Here is an 11424-nt window from a genome sequence, read left to right on the forward strand (position 1 = left end):
ATTTCCTCAGTTTTTACAGAATGTCTTTTTTTTTTTCAGGAACTGCCAAAGTTTTAGTGTTTAATATTTAACAGCATGACTGACCAAGGTCCAAGATGTGGAGTTACCATACTCAAGAAACTGGGGGGAGAATCACTCTATAGACTAACTATATAGTGTGTGGTAAGAAGAACGCACACTTTAGAAACACTATTTACACATAGCAGTTGCTTCAAAAATCCATTCAGTCCTCTCTTGGCTTATAAAAATGGTGTTCTGGACTTCAGTGTGAATTAGCTGCCTTCAACTCTTTGGTGTGGAAGGGATCTTGTTTTCACCTTCTAGCTCTTTCACCCAGCCTATGTCATGAGGTTGGCAATGTTTTTCTCCAGGTCGTCAGTGCAACTGCTCATGTCATCAATTGTTCCAATGACCTGGTCAGACGTGGTCTGAAATTTATCTTGCATCTGTTGCAGGAGTGTCTGCACCACTGAGGTGAGATCCTGCAAGGCCTTGGGGTCAGTCTCAGCCATCTCCCCAGTTCCCGGCTTGACAGTGAATTCCAGAATGTCCTTTTCTGTTTTAGAATTTTGTTGAGGATCCCACTTTACATTTACTTGTCATTCTTCCTTGGGCTTTTTCTTGTCTTGTGGCATAATTCTCAGACTTTCCTTGTTTTTAATGATCTTGACAGATTGGAGGAACATTGGTCAATTATAGGATGTCCCTCAAATGGAATTTGTCTGAATTTCTTTCTCATGATCATACTGGAGTTGTAGGTTACTGGAGGAAAACCACAGAGGTAAAGTGCTGTATTCATCACTTCATATCACGGGTACATACTGTCAACATTACCTATCACTGTCAGTGTTGACCTTGATCACCTGGCTGGGGTAGTTTGTCAGGTTTCTCCACTGTAAAGTTTCTCTTTCTTTCCCACTTTTCATACTGTTCTATTTGAAGTGAAATTACTGTAAATCAGCTCACACTTAAGGAGTGGGGATTTAAGCACACCCGAATGGTTACTCCAAAAATCCCCTCCGCTTCATCTGTTCAACCCCTCCCCACTCCTGAGCTCCTGACAATCACTGATCTCTTTATTAACTCTATAATTTTTCATTTTCCAGAATGTTATAAATTGGTATCATAGGATGTTTAACCTTCTCAATCTGGCTTTTTTAATATAGCAATATGCACTTGAAGTCTATCCATGTCTTTTCTTGGATTGATAGCTCATTTCTTTTTATTGTTGAAATAATACATACACCTGGTTTTGATATAAGGACAATGCTGGTCTCAGAATGAGTGAGGAAGCATTACCTCTGCTTATTTTCTGGAAGAGAATGTAGAGATTGGATATCTCTTCTTTCTTAAATGTTTGATAGAATTCATCAGTGAAGCATATTTGGTTCTGGTGCCTTCTTTTTTGAAAGATTATTAGTTATTGATATAATTTATTTAATAAATAAAGACTTTTTATGCTGTGACTTCTGGTAGCTTGTATCTTTCAAATAAATTGTCCATTTCATCCAAATTATCAAATTTATGGGTATAGAGTTGTTCATTATATTTATTTACAATTTTTTTTAACATCCAAGGGATCAGCACTTTCAGGACTTTTAACTTTTTTTTTTTTTTTGAAAGGCAGACTGCCACATGCAGTGCCTCATTTGGATGTGTCTGGACGTGGATGGAACTGGAGGGTGTTATGCTTAGTGAAATAAGTCAATCAGAGAAAGACATGTATCATATGACCTCACTGATATGAGGAATTCTTAATCTCAGGAACAAACTGAGTATTACTGGAGTGGTTGGGGGTGGGAGGGATGGGGGTGGCTGGGTCATAGCCTTAGGGGAGGGTATGTGCTACGGTGAGCGCTGTGAATTGTGTAAGACTGTTGAATCACAGATCTGTACTTCTGAAACAAATAACACAACATATTTTAAGAAAAAAGAAAAAGAAGAAGATAGCAGGAGAGGAAGAATGAAGGGGAGTAAGTCAGAGGGGGAGACGAACCATGAGAGATGATGGACTCTGAAAAACAAACTGAGGTTTCTAGAGGGAAGGAGGGTAGGGGGATGGGTTAGCCTGGTGATGGGTATTAAAGAAGGCACATTCTGCATGGAAAAAAAAATTTTTTTAACATAATGCAACTTTTCTGAGACAATTGTTCTTATCACACTTATTTAAATGTAGATTTTCCGTGGGCAGATGGGAATTTAATAAATACTATGTAATTCCAAAAAAAAAATTTAATTGGATGTGTCTGGAAACTTGGAAGCTTGACTACTCTACTGTTCTCCTACAAATGGACCTTGAGAGCTTATTTGGAGATTCTAACAGGGGAGCACAGGTACTCCTATACCTTGACTGAGGAAAATGGCCCTCCTGTATGGGGGAAGGTTGTTCTCTTGGGCACTCAGCTTCAGGAGGAGTGGTGAGGGAGGAAGTGGATACCCACTTAGCCAGCCAGACCAGCCATATCAACACTGGTGATCAATGAAGTGACAGATATCACAGCCGGATCACCTTCACATCCTTAACTAACTTTTAATTACTGATATTGGTAATTTTTGTCTTTTATTGTTTCTTGGTTTGCCTCGCTGGAGTTTTATCAATTGTACTGATATTTTCAAAGAACTAGTTTTTGATTTGTTGATTTTTTTTCTCTATTGTTTTCCTGTTTTCACATCCACTGTTCTCTGTTTTTATTTCTTTTCTTCTGATTGCTTGAGGCCTAAATGGCTCTTCTGTCTGTAGTTTCTTATGGTGAAAGATTAAATTACTGGTTTAGATCTTTTTTCAAATAAATACATTTAATGCTGTAGGTTTTCCTCTGAGCATTGTTTTTACTGCATCTCATGCAATGTTATAATATGCATTTGCATTTTCTTAAAATATTTTATTTATTTATCTGACATAGAGAGAGTGAGCACAAGCAGGGGGAACAACAGGCAGAGGGAGAGGGAGAAGCAGGCTCCCCACTGAGCAGGAGGCCCAATGTAGGGCTGGATCCCAGGACCTTGGGATCATGACCTGAGCCAAAGGCAGACATAGACACTCAACCGACTGAGCCACCCAGGTGCCCCAACATTTTCATTTTTACATAGGTCGAATATTTTTTTAAATTTCTTTTGACACTCCTTTTGACCCATATATTATTGAGAAGTCAATTTACAGATATTTTCAGATTTTTGAGCTGTATTTCTGTTAACAATTTCTAGTTTAATTCCATTATCATTTGAGTTCATACTATATAATTTGTATTTGTTTAAATGTATTAAGTGTATTTTATGGCCCAAAATATGGTCTATCTTGGTGAATGTTCATGGGAGTTTGAGAAAATGTGTATTCTGCTATTGTTCAATGGAGTAGTCTATAAATGTTAATTAGATTCAGTTGATTGATTGTACTGTTCAGTTCTACAATATTCCTACTAATTTCCTGCCTGCTCATTTGCCAGTCACGGATAAGGGTGTTGAAGTCCCCAACTCTAAGTATTAATTCATCTATTTCTACTTGCTGTTCTATCAGGTTTTGCCACATGTATCTTAACACTCTGTTATAAATACATACACTTAGTATTGTTATTATCTTCTTGGAGACTTGGCCTCTTTTATCATTATGTAAGTATCTACATTATTCTTGATAGTTTTCTTTGTCCTGAGGTCTTTAATTAATTTGTCTTAAATTAATATAGTTACCCAGATTTATTTATTTATTTATTTATTTTTTTTAAAGATTTTATTTATTTATTTGACAGAGAGAGACACAGCGAGAGCAGGAACACAAGCAGGGGGAGTGGGGGAGGGAGAAGCAGGCTTCCCGCAGAGCAGGGAGCCTGATGCAGGGCTCGATCCCAGGACCCTGGGATCATGACCTGAGCCGAAGGCAGACGCTTAACGACTAAGCCACCCAGGCGCCCCTACCCAGATTTATTTTGATTAGTGTTAGCATAGTATGTCTTTCTCCTTCCATTCGGGTTTTTTTTTTCCCCCTTCATTTTTAAAATTGTGAAATACACATAGCATAAAATTTATCTTTGTAACTATTTGTAAGTATACAGTACAGTGTTGTTAAATATGTTCTTAAATTTGTGCAACCGTCACCACCATCTATCTTCATAATTCTTTTCATTTTGTATAACTGAAACTTTAAACACACTGAACAATAACTCCCCATTCCTCTCTCTCCCAGGCCTCTGGCAATCATCATGATCTTTTCTGTCTCTATGAAACTGACCATTCTAAGTACCTCATGTAAGTGGAATCATACAGTATTTGTCTTTTTGTGACTGGCATATTTCACTTCACATAATGTCTTCAAGTTTCATCCATGTTATAGCATATATCAGAGTTTCCATTTTAAAGCTGAATACTATTTAATTGTAAGTATATCCCACATTTTGCTTATTCATTCATCTGTCTATGGACACTTGGGTTGCTTCCATGTTTTAGCTATTGTGAATAATGCTGCTATGAACATACAAACACCTCTTTGAGACTCTACTTTCAAATCTTTTGGATATGTATCTAGAAGTGAGGTTGCTGAATCCTATGTTAATTCTATTTTTTTTTTAAGAACCACTGTTCTGTTTTCCACAGCAGCTGTGCCATTTTATATTCCCATCAAAAGTGCACGAGTTCCAATTCTTCACAGCCTCACCAACACTTCTTTTTTTCTGATTTTCTTCATCATAACCATCTTAATTGTCCTTGTATTTATCTTTATTGGTAAATTTATTTATTTATAGTGCTTGAAGTTACTGTCTAGTGGCCTTTCATTTCATCTTGCAAGCCTCCCTTGAGCATTTCTTACAGGGCAGGTCTAATGGTAACAAATTCCCTCAGCTTTTGTTCATTTGGAAAGGTCTTAATTTTTCCATTTTTTTTTAAAGATTTTATTTATTTATTTGACAGAGAGACACACAGCGAGAGAGGGAATGCAAGCAGGGGGAGTGGGAGAGGGAGAAGCAGGCTTCCCATGGAGCAGGAAGCCCGAAGCGGGGCTCGATCCCAGGACGCCAGGATCATGACCTGAGCCGAAGGCAGATGCCCAACGACTGAGCCACCCAGTTTGTTGCAGGGCTGCAGGGTTCTTGTTTCATGGAGTCAAAGAATGAATCTCATGGACAAAATGGTGAAGTGAAGTGCAAGTTTATTGTGAAGGTGAGAACAGAAAGGAAAGAAAAAAAAAGCTCTCTAGAGTGAGAAGGGTCCAGAATGGGTTGCCACTGAGGGCTTTTATGGTAGGTCTTTCCCTAGAAAACTGAGCATGTCAGACAAACATAGTGGATCTGTAAATATCATGAGAATATCCTGTCTATATTTAGAACCAACATGGTAGAATTGCAAATATCATGAGACTATCCTTTCAATATTTAAAACCAACATGGTAAATAAATTGTAAATATCATGAGAATATCCTGTCTATATTTAGAAAGAATATGGTGGATGTGTTAGGTTCCCTTCTCTTTGGTTAATATATTTTCTATAACATTTCCTCACATCTGGGATTTCTGTGGGCCTGATTCATAGCCCTCTATGTGAGTCTAGTCATGTAGGCCTCTACCTATCTCTCCTTACCTAGCCTTGCCTGTCCCTTACTCAGTTTTGCCAGATATAGGATTTATAGTTGACAGTGTTCTTTTTCTTTCACTACTTTGACTATATTGGCCCACCAGCTTCAGCAAACCAAAATTTCTGATGAGAAATCTAATGATAATCTTATTGAGGATCATTTGTATGTGATGAGTTGCTTCTTTCTTGTTTTCAAGATTTTTCTCTTTGTCTTTGTTTTTCAAAAATTTGACTATAATGTGTCTCAGTGTGGGTTTTTCTTAGTTCATCTTCCTTGGCTTGTTGAGCTCCTTGGATATTTATAGTCATGTCTTCCATAAAATTTGGGAAGTTTTTAGTCATTTTGTTAGGCGGGAAGCTAGGCATGAGTGATAGGAGGATGGACCTTAGATGTCCTGATAGAGAGCCCCAACAGAGGACTGCTCAGGGACCACTCCACTCCACCCATCTTGCAGTCAGTCTCTGGTTACAACATCCTGGCAGAGAAAATGTTAAGTTTGTTGTGCTTGTTACACTTATGCAGAAAGCAGCCACTTGTCTTTATTTGATCTATGTCTCTAGAATAGAAATAATGTGGTTTCCTACTGGATGCAGGCATTTTGGTTTTTTTTGTTTGTTTGTTTGGGGTTTTTTTGTTTGTTTGTTTTTGGATGCAGGCATTTTGAATACATCTTGCGAAAGGACATGCATAGGTGGCTAATTATTATATAATCCAGGCCTGTGACTCAAAGGACCCACCCAAAAGAAAAACTAGATATAAGCCCACACCCTGGAGTTTCTGGGCCTTTGTTTCTCTCCACTGGCCCGCTCCTCCCTTGGAGTATACTTTAATAAAACTTTGCTTTGCTTTGCTTTACTTTCATTTCACTGTTCTGTAATTCTTTACTGTGGCAGCAAAAGGAACCGAGGCTTCTTTCCTTTTCCATCCAACTCTTGGTAACAATTTTTTCTTCATTTATTTGCATTGCCCCTTTCTCTCTTTTCTCCTGAGACTGCCTGGATATGTATGTTAATATGTTTGATGGAATCGCATAGGTCCCTTATGCTCTGTTCAGTTTCTTCAATCTTTTTTTCCAGACTGGATAATCTCCATTGTTTTAGCTTCAAGTTCAGTGATTCTTTTTTCCTATCCCTTCAAATCTGCCTTTGAACTCCTCTAGTGAATTTTTAATTTCAGTTATATTTTGCAGCTCCAAAATTTCTTTTTGGTTTCTTTTTAGGTTTTCTATCTTTTTATTATTATCTCTATTTTGTTTATACAACATTTTGCTGACTTTCATCACATCTTCCTTCTGTCCTTTGAACACTGTTAAGGCAGTTGTTTTAAAGTTTTTGTCTAGTAGAGTTGCTATCAGGTCTTCTCCAGAAACAGTTTCTGTATATATATATCTTTTTATCTTCCTTTGAATGGGCTATACTTTCTAGTTTCTTTGTATACCTTGTGTTTTTTTTTTTTTTTTTGGTTGAAAACAGGGTATTTGAATCTAATAACATGGTAACACTGCAATCAAATACCCTTCTTTCCTAGAATTTGCTAATTGGTTTTTGTTATTGCTTTGTTTATTTTTTTAAATTGTAGACTCTCTGCCAAAGATCAGCTTGAGATGCAAACTTACAGTATTCTCAGGTCTTTCCTGAGCCTGAGAAGACTCAGGTCTTTCCCCTGGGCATTTGCAGTCACTTGCTCATGTTCCCTGTAAATGCAGTTGCTTTCCAAGTCCTAGTTTTCAACAGCTGGCTCCCAAAAGGGAAAAAAGAGAAAAATGAAGACGAAGAAAGGGGTGTTGGCCTTGTAAATGCCATGGAGCTCACTTCAGCCAGAGAAGGAGGGGCTTGCAACAAATGGGGTAGATGCAACAACAATGGCCCCCACCTCTCTGTCTGCACTTCTGTGATCAGAAAAAGCAATAAGAGCCCTGATTCCTGATATTTGGAATAACTTTTTCCCTATCCTGGCTCCCATAAGCTGGGCACAGTTTGCCGAAGGAACACATGCACAGTCGCCTGCATAAAGGTTGAGCTCCACTATGAGCTTAAATGGACTGAAATTAACTGCAATTTACCATCCAAATCTTCCCTTGGAAGTTGAAACCTTCAGTAGACTCCAGAGTTCCAAAACAGTCACATCAGACAGATTCTGCAGACAACAGCTGTTGTCTAGGTGGGAAGAGGGACTCTTGGTTCTTCATACTCTGCCATCTTCCTCCACCCATTTACTATAATGTGTCTGTGTCTTCATACTTAAAAGAGGTATGTTGTATAAAATATATAACTGGATATTTTTTAATCCAGTATGAAAATCTTTGTCCTTTAATTGGCATATTAAGATACTTTACACTTAATGTGATTGTTGATATAGTTGGATTGATGTCTATCTACCACGTTTAGAACAGTTTTCTGTTTATTATAGTTCATTCTCTCTTTTTTTTTGCTCTTCTCTAGTTTTAATTTAGCATGCATATAATTACATTTTTCTTCTCTCTTTGCATATATTATACTTTAAAAAAATTTTAGTGATTGCCCTATAGTTTGCAATATACATTTACAACTATGTAAATCTATGTAACATGATACTTCTTCAAGGGTAATACAGGTAACTTAGAATATTCCTAAATCCTCCCTGCCTCCTTTATAAAATTGCTGTCATTTATTTCCCTTATTTGTATCACATAATCACACAATACACTGTTCTGTTACTGTTATTGTTTTAAACAGACATTTATCTATTAGATCAATTAAGAATAATAAAAATAAAAGATTTTACTTTACTTTCGTTTATTCCTTCTCCAATGTGTTTTCTGGTCTTTTGAAAATGTAGATCCAAGTTTCCAGTCTATTATTTTCCTTCTCTGTGAAGAACTTCATTTCTTTTTTTTTTTATGTTATGTTAATCACCATATATCATTAGTTTTTGATGTAGTGTTCCATGATTCATTGTTTGCCTATAACACCCAGTGCTCCGTTCAGTATGTGCCCTCTTTAATACCCATCACCACACTAACCCAACCCCCCACCCCCCTCCCCTCTAGAACCCTCAGTTTGTTTCTCAGAGTCCGTAGTCTCTCATGGTTCATCTTCCCCTCCAATTTTCCCCCCTTCATTTTTCCCTTCCTGCTATCTTCTTCTTCTTCTTTTTTTAAACATATAATGTATTATTTGTTTCAGAGGTACAGGTCTGTGATTCAACGTCTTACACAATTCACAGTGCTCACCATAGCACATACCCTCCCCAATGTCTATCACCCAGCCACCCCATCCCTCCCACCCCCCACCACTCCAGCAACACTCAGTTTGTTTCCTGAGATTAAGAATTCCTCATATCAGTGAGATCATATGATACATGTCTTTCTCTGATTGACTTGTTTTGCTCAGGATAATACCCTCCAGTTCCATCCACATCATTGAAAATGGCAAGATTTCATTCCTTTTGATGTCTGCCTAATATTCCATTCTTCTTTATCCATTCAAGATATAAATGTAGGGATCTGAAGGGATACGTGCACCTCGATGTTTATAGCAGCAATGCCCACAAGAACTTCATTTCTTGTAGGGAATTCTATTGGTGATGAATTCCTTTCATTTTTGGTTTTCTGAAAAAGTCTGTATTTCTAATTCTCTTTTGAAAAATGATTTTTCTGGATATATATTCTAGATTTGCAGGGAGTTTCTTTTAATATATTGAGTATGACATGCCTGGGTGCAGATTCTTTGTTATTTATCCTACTTTGTATTCTTTGAGCATCCTAGATCTGTGGTTTGATGCCTGCCATTAATTCTGAAAAGTTCTTATCCATTATTGCTTCTAATATTTATTCTACTCCATTCCTTCTCTCTTCTCCTAGTATTTCATTAGGCAGGTTATTTCTTTTGAAATTATTCCAAAGTTCTTGGATATTCTGTTCTGGGTTTTTTTAATTATTATTCTTTGTTTTTTCTCTTTGAATTTTAATTTGGCAAGTTTCTATTGACATATTTTCAGGCTCACTGATTTTTTTCTTTGGCTGTTTCCAGTCTACTCATTAGCCCATTAAAGGCATTCTTTATTTCTGTCACTGTTTTATTTTTTCTAGCATTTTCTTTTGATTCTCTCTTAGAGCTTCCAATCTCTTTTAACATTTTTATCTGTTCTGGAATATTGTTTACTTTTTACCCATTATTATCCTTAGCAAATTAATTATAATTATTTTAAATTCCCTATCTGATAAGTCCAATTCTATGTCAGGTGTGAGTTTTGTTCAGATTTGCCTTTATTATAAGGTTTTAAGTTAATCTGACTAGAAGTGTTTGATGTTTGCTATAGCTGTGGTTTTAAATTTGTCTGGTTTTCTTGTTTCTGTCTCTCTTGTTGTCTGAGTTTCCCTAAGAACCGCTTAAGTAGGATCTGATCCTTGCAGCAATTTTATCTCTTCTAGTTGTAACCCACTGTTAATGTATTGTAGCCCTGTTAATGTAATGGTAAGAAGTGCAGGAGAATCCTTCATGGTTTGCCTCTCTCTCTGTTTTTATCACTTAACTATAGGAAATAAACTGGAGGTTGTTGGAAGGGAGGTGGGTGGGGGGATGGGGTAATTGGGTGATGGGCATTAAGGAGGGCACTTGAAGTAATGAGCACTGGTGTTATATGCAATTGATGAATCACTAAATTCTATCCCTGAAACTAATAATACAGTATATGTTAACTAAATTGATCTTTAAAAAAAAGGAGGGGGGGAAGAAGTGCAGGAAAGGAAGTGTTCCATAATCTTATGATTATATTTCAAGGTTTTCTTAGTGGACCTGAGTCCTTAGGCATTAACCATCACATTTTTTAAGTGAGACAGAAGGCCATGAGCCATTACATATAAGCTTTATTTGATGCCAGATATCCTGGGGTCACTTAATGAATGATAACAGAAGGAATTCATTCAGTTGCCCAGATCTATCTTAGGTCATAGACTGTGGCTTTCCCAGCCCTGCATGAGTTTGAAGGCACAAAGTAAGAACCACAAAATCATCAAGAAAGAAAGTTGTTGTGAAGTTTCCTCACTTCCTTTTGACTTCCTTGGAGAAGAGATGGCTTGTATAAGACCTGGCACTTTCTATCTGTCCCCAGAGACACACAGGAGATTCTGTTCAATCCTTAAAGTGTACTGTTGATAATATGAAAATGTGTTTCTAGGGAGCATTACCAGTGGCTTCGACTTTCTCAGATGACCTGGTGCTATATTAATAAATGTTAAGCCCACAAACTCCCCACTAGTCAATAAATAATGAAAGCTGAAATCACTAAATATTATGCCTCTGAGGGCTATTTCATTGAAATTCACTGATTCAACACTTTTCCAAGGAAGTTCTGCCTCATTCAGCATTCTTACTATAGAGTTTGCCAGCCTGAATACCAAGGTCCTTCAAGGCCCTCCTTACTGTTGTCACCCCTTCTCAGCGCTCAAATGATGGTGATAAAAGCTTGATTCTCAGAGAATTGCAGTTGTATTGAGTCTCTAAAGGCTGGTTCATTTCTACTGAGTCTCCAAGTCTGTGGAAGAAAAACAGATATGCTCTCTCTGTGCCTGATGAGCAGATTTTGCTTCTCTCTACTCCCACTATAAAGTTTAAAAGCACAAATTAAAAAGCTTTAAAAGGCTGACTCAAAGCCTTTTCCTTCTGTTAACAGTATCTTAGAATATTATATTTGGAAGATTTGGTTTCATAATGTATCAGTGCTCTTATTCTGGAATTTCCAGAGCCAATTCTTCAAAAATGGCTTCTCCAGCAAGGCCATGCAAGTTGTGTGCTACCAATATGTCTACTAACACCAAGAGTAAAAAAGTCAGCAACCCTTCTCATGTTTCCTTCCAGGGTGAGGACGGAGGGTGCTCATCGGAG

The 11424-nt window shown here is 37.3% G+C and overlaps 1 pseudogene; it reads right to left on the reverse strand.

Moving 5' to 3' along the window:
• Positions 1–282: 282 nt before the first annotated feature.
• LOC113908518 lies at positions 283–512 on the reverse strand (annotated as a pseudogene).
• Positions 513–11424: the final 10912 nt, after the last annotated feature.

Source organism: Zalophus californianus, chromosome 6 (assembly GCF_009762305.2).
Source record: "Zalophus californianus isolate mZalCal1 chromosome 6, mZalCal1.pri.v2, whole genome shotgun sequence".
Classification (NCBI taxonomy): Eukaryota; Metazoa; Chordata; class Mammalia; order Carnivora; family Otariidae; genus Zalophus; species Zalophus californianus.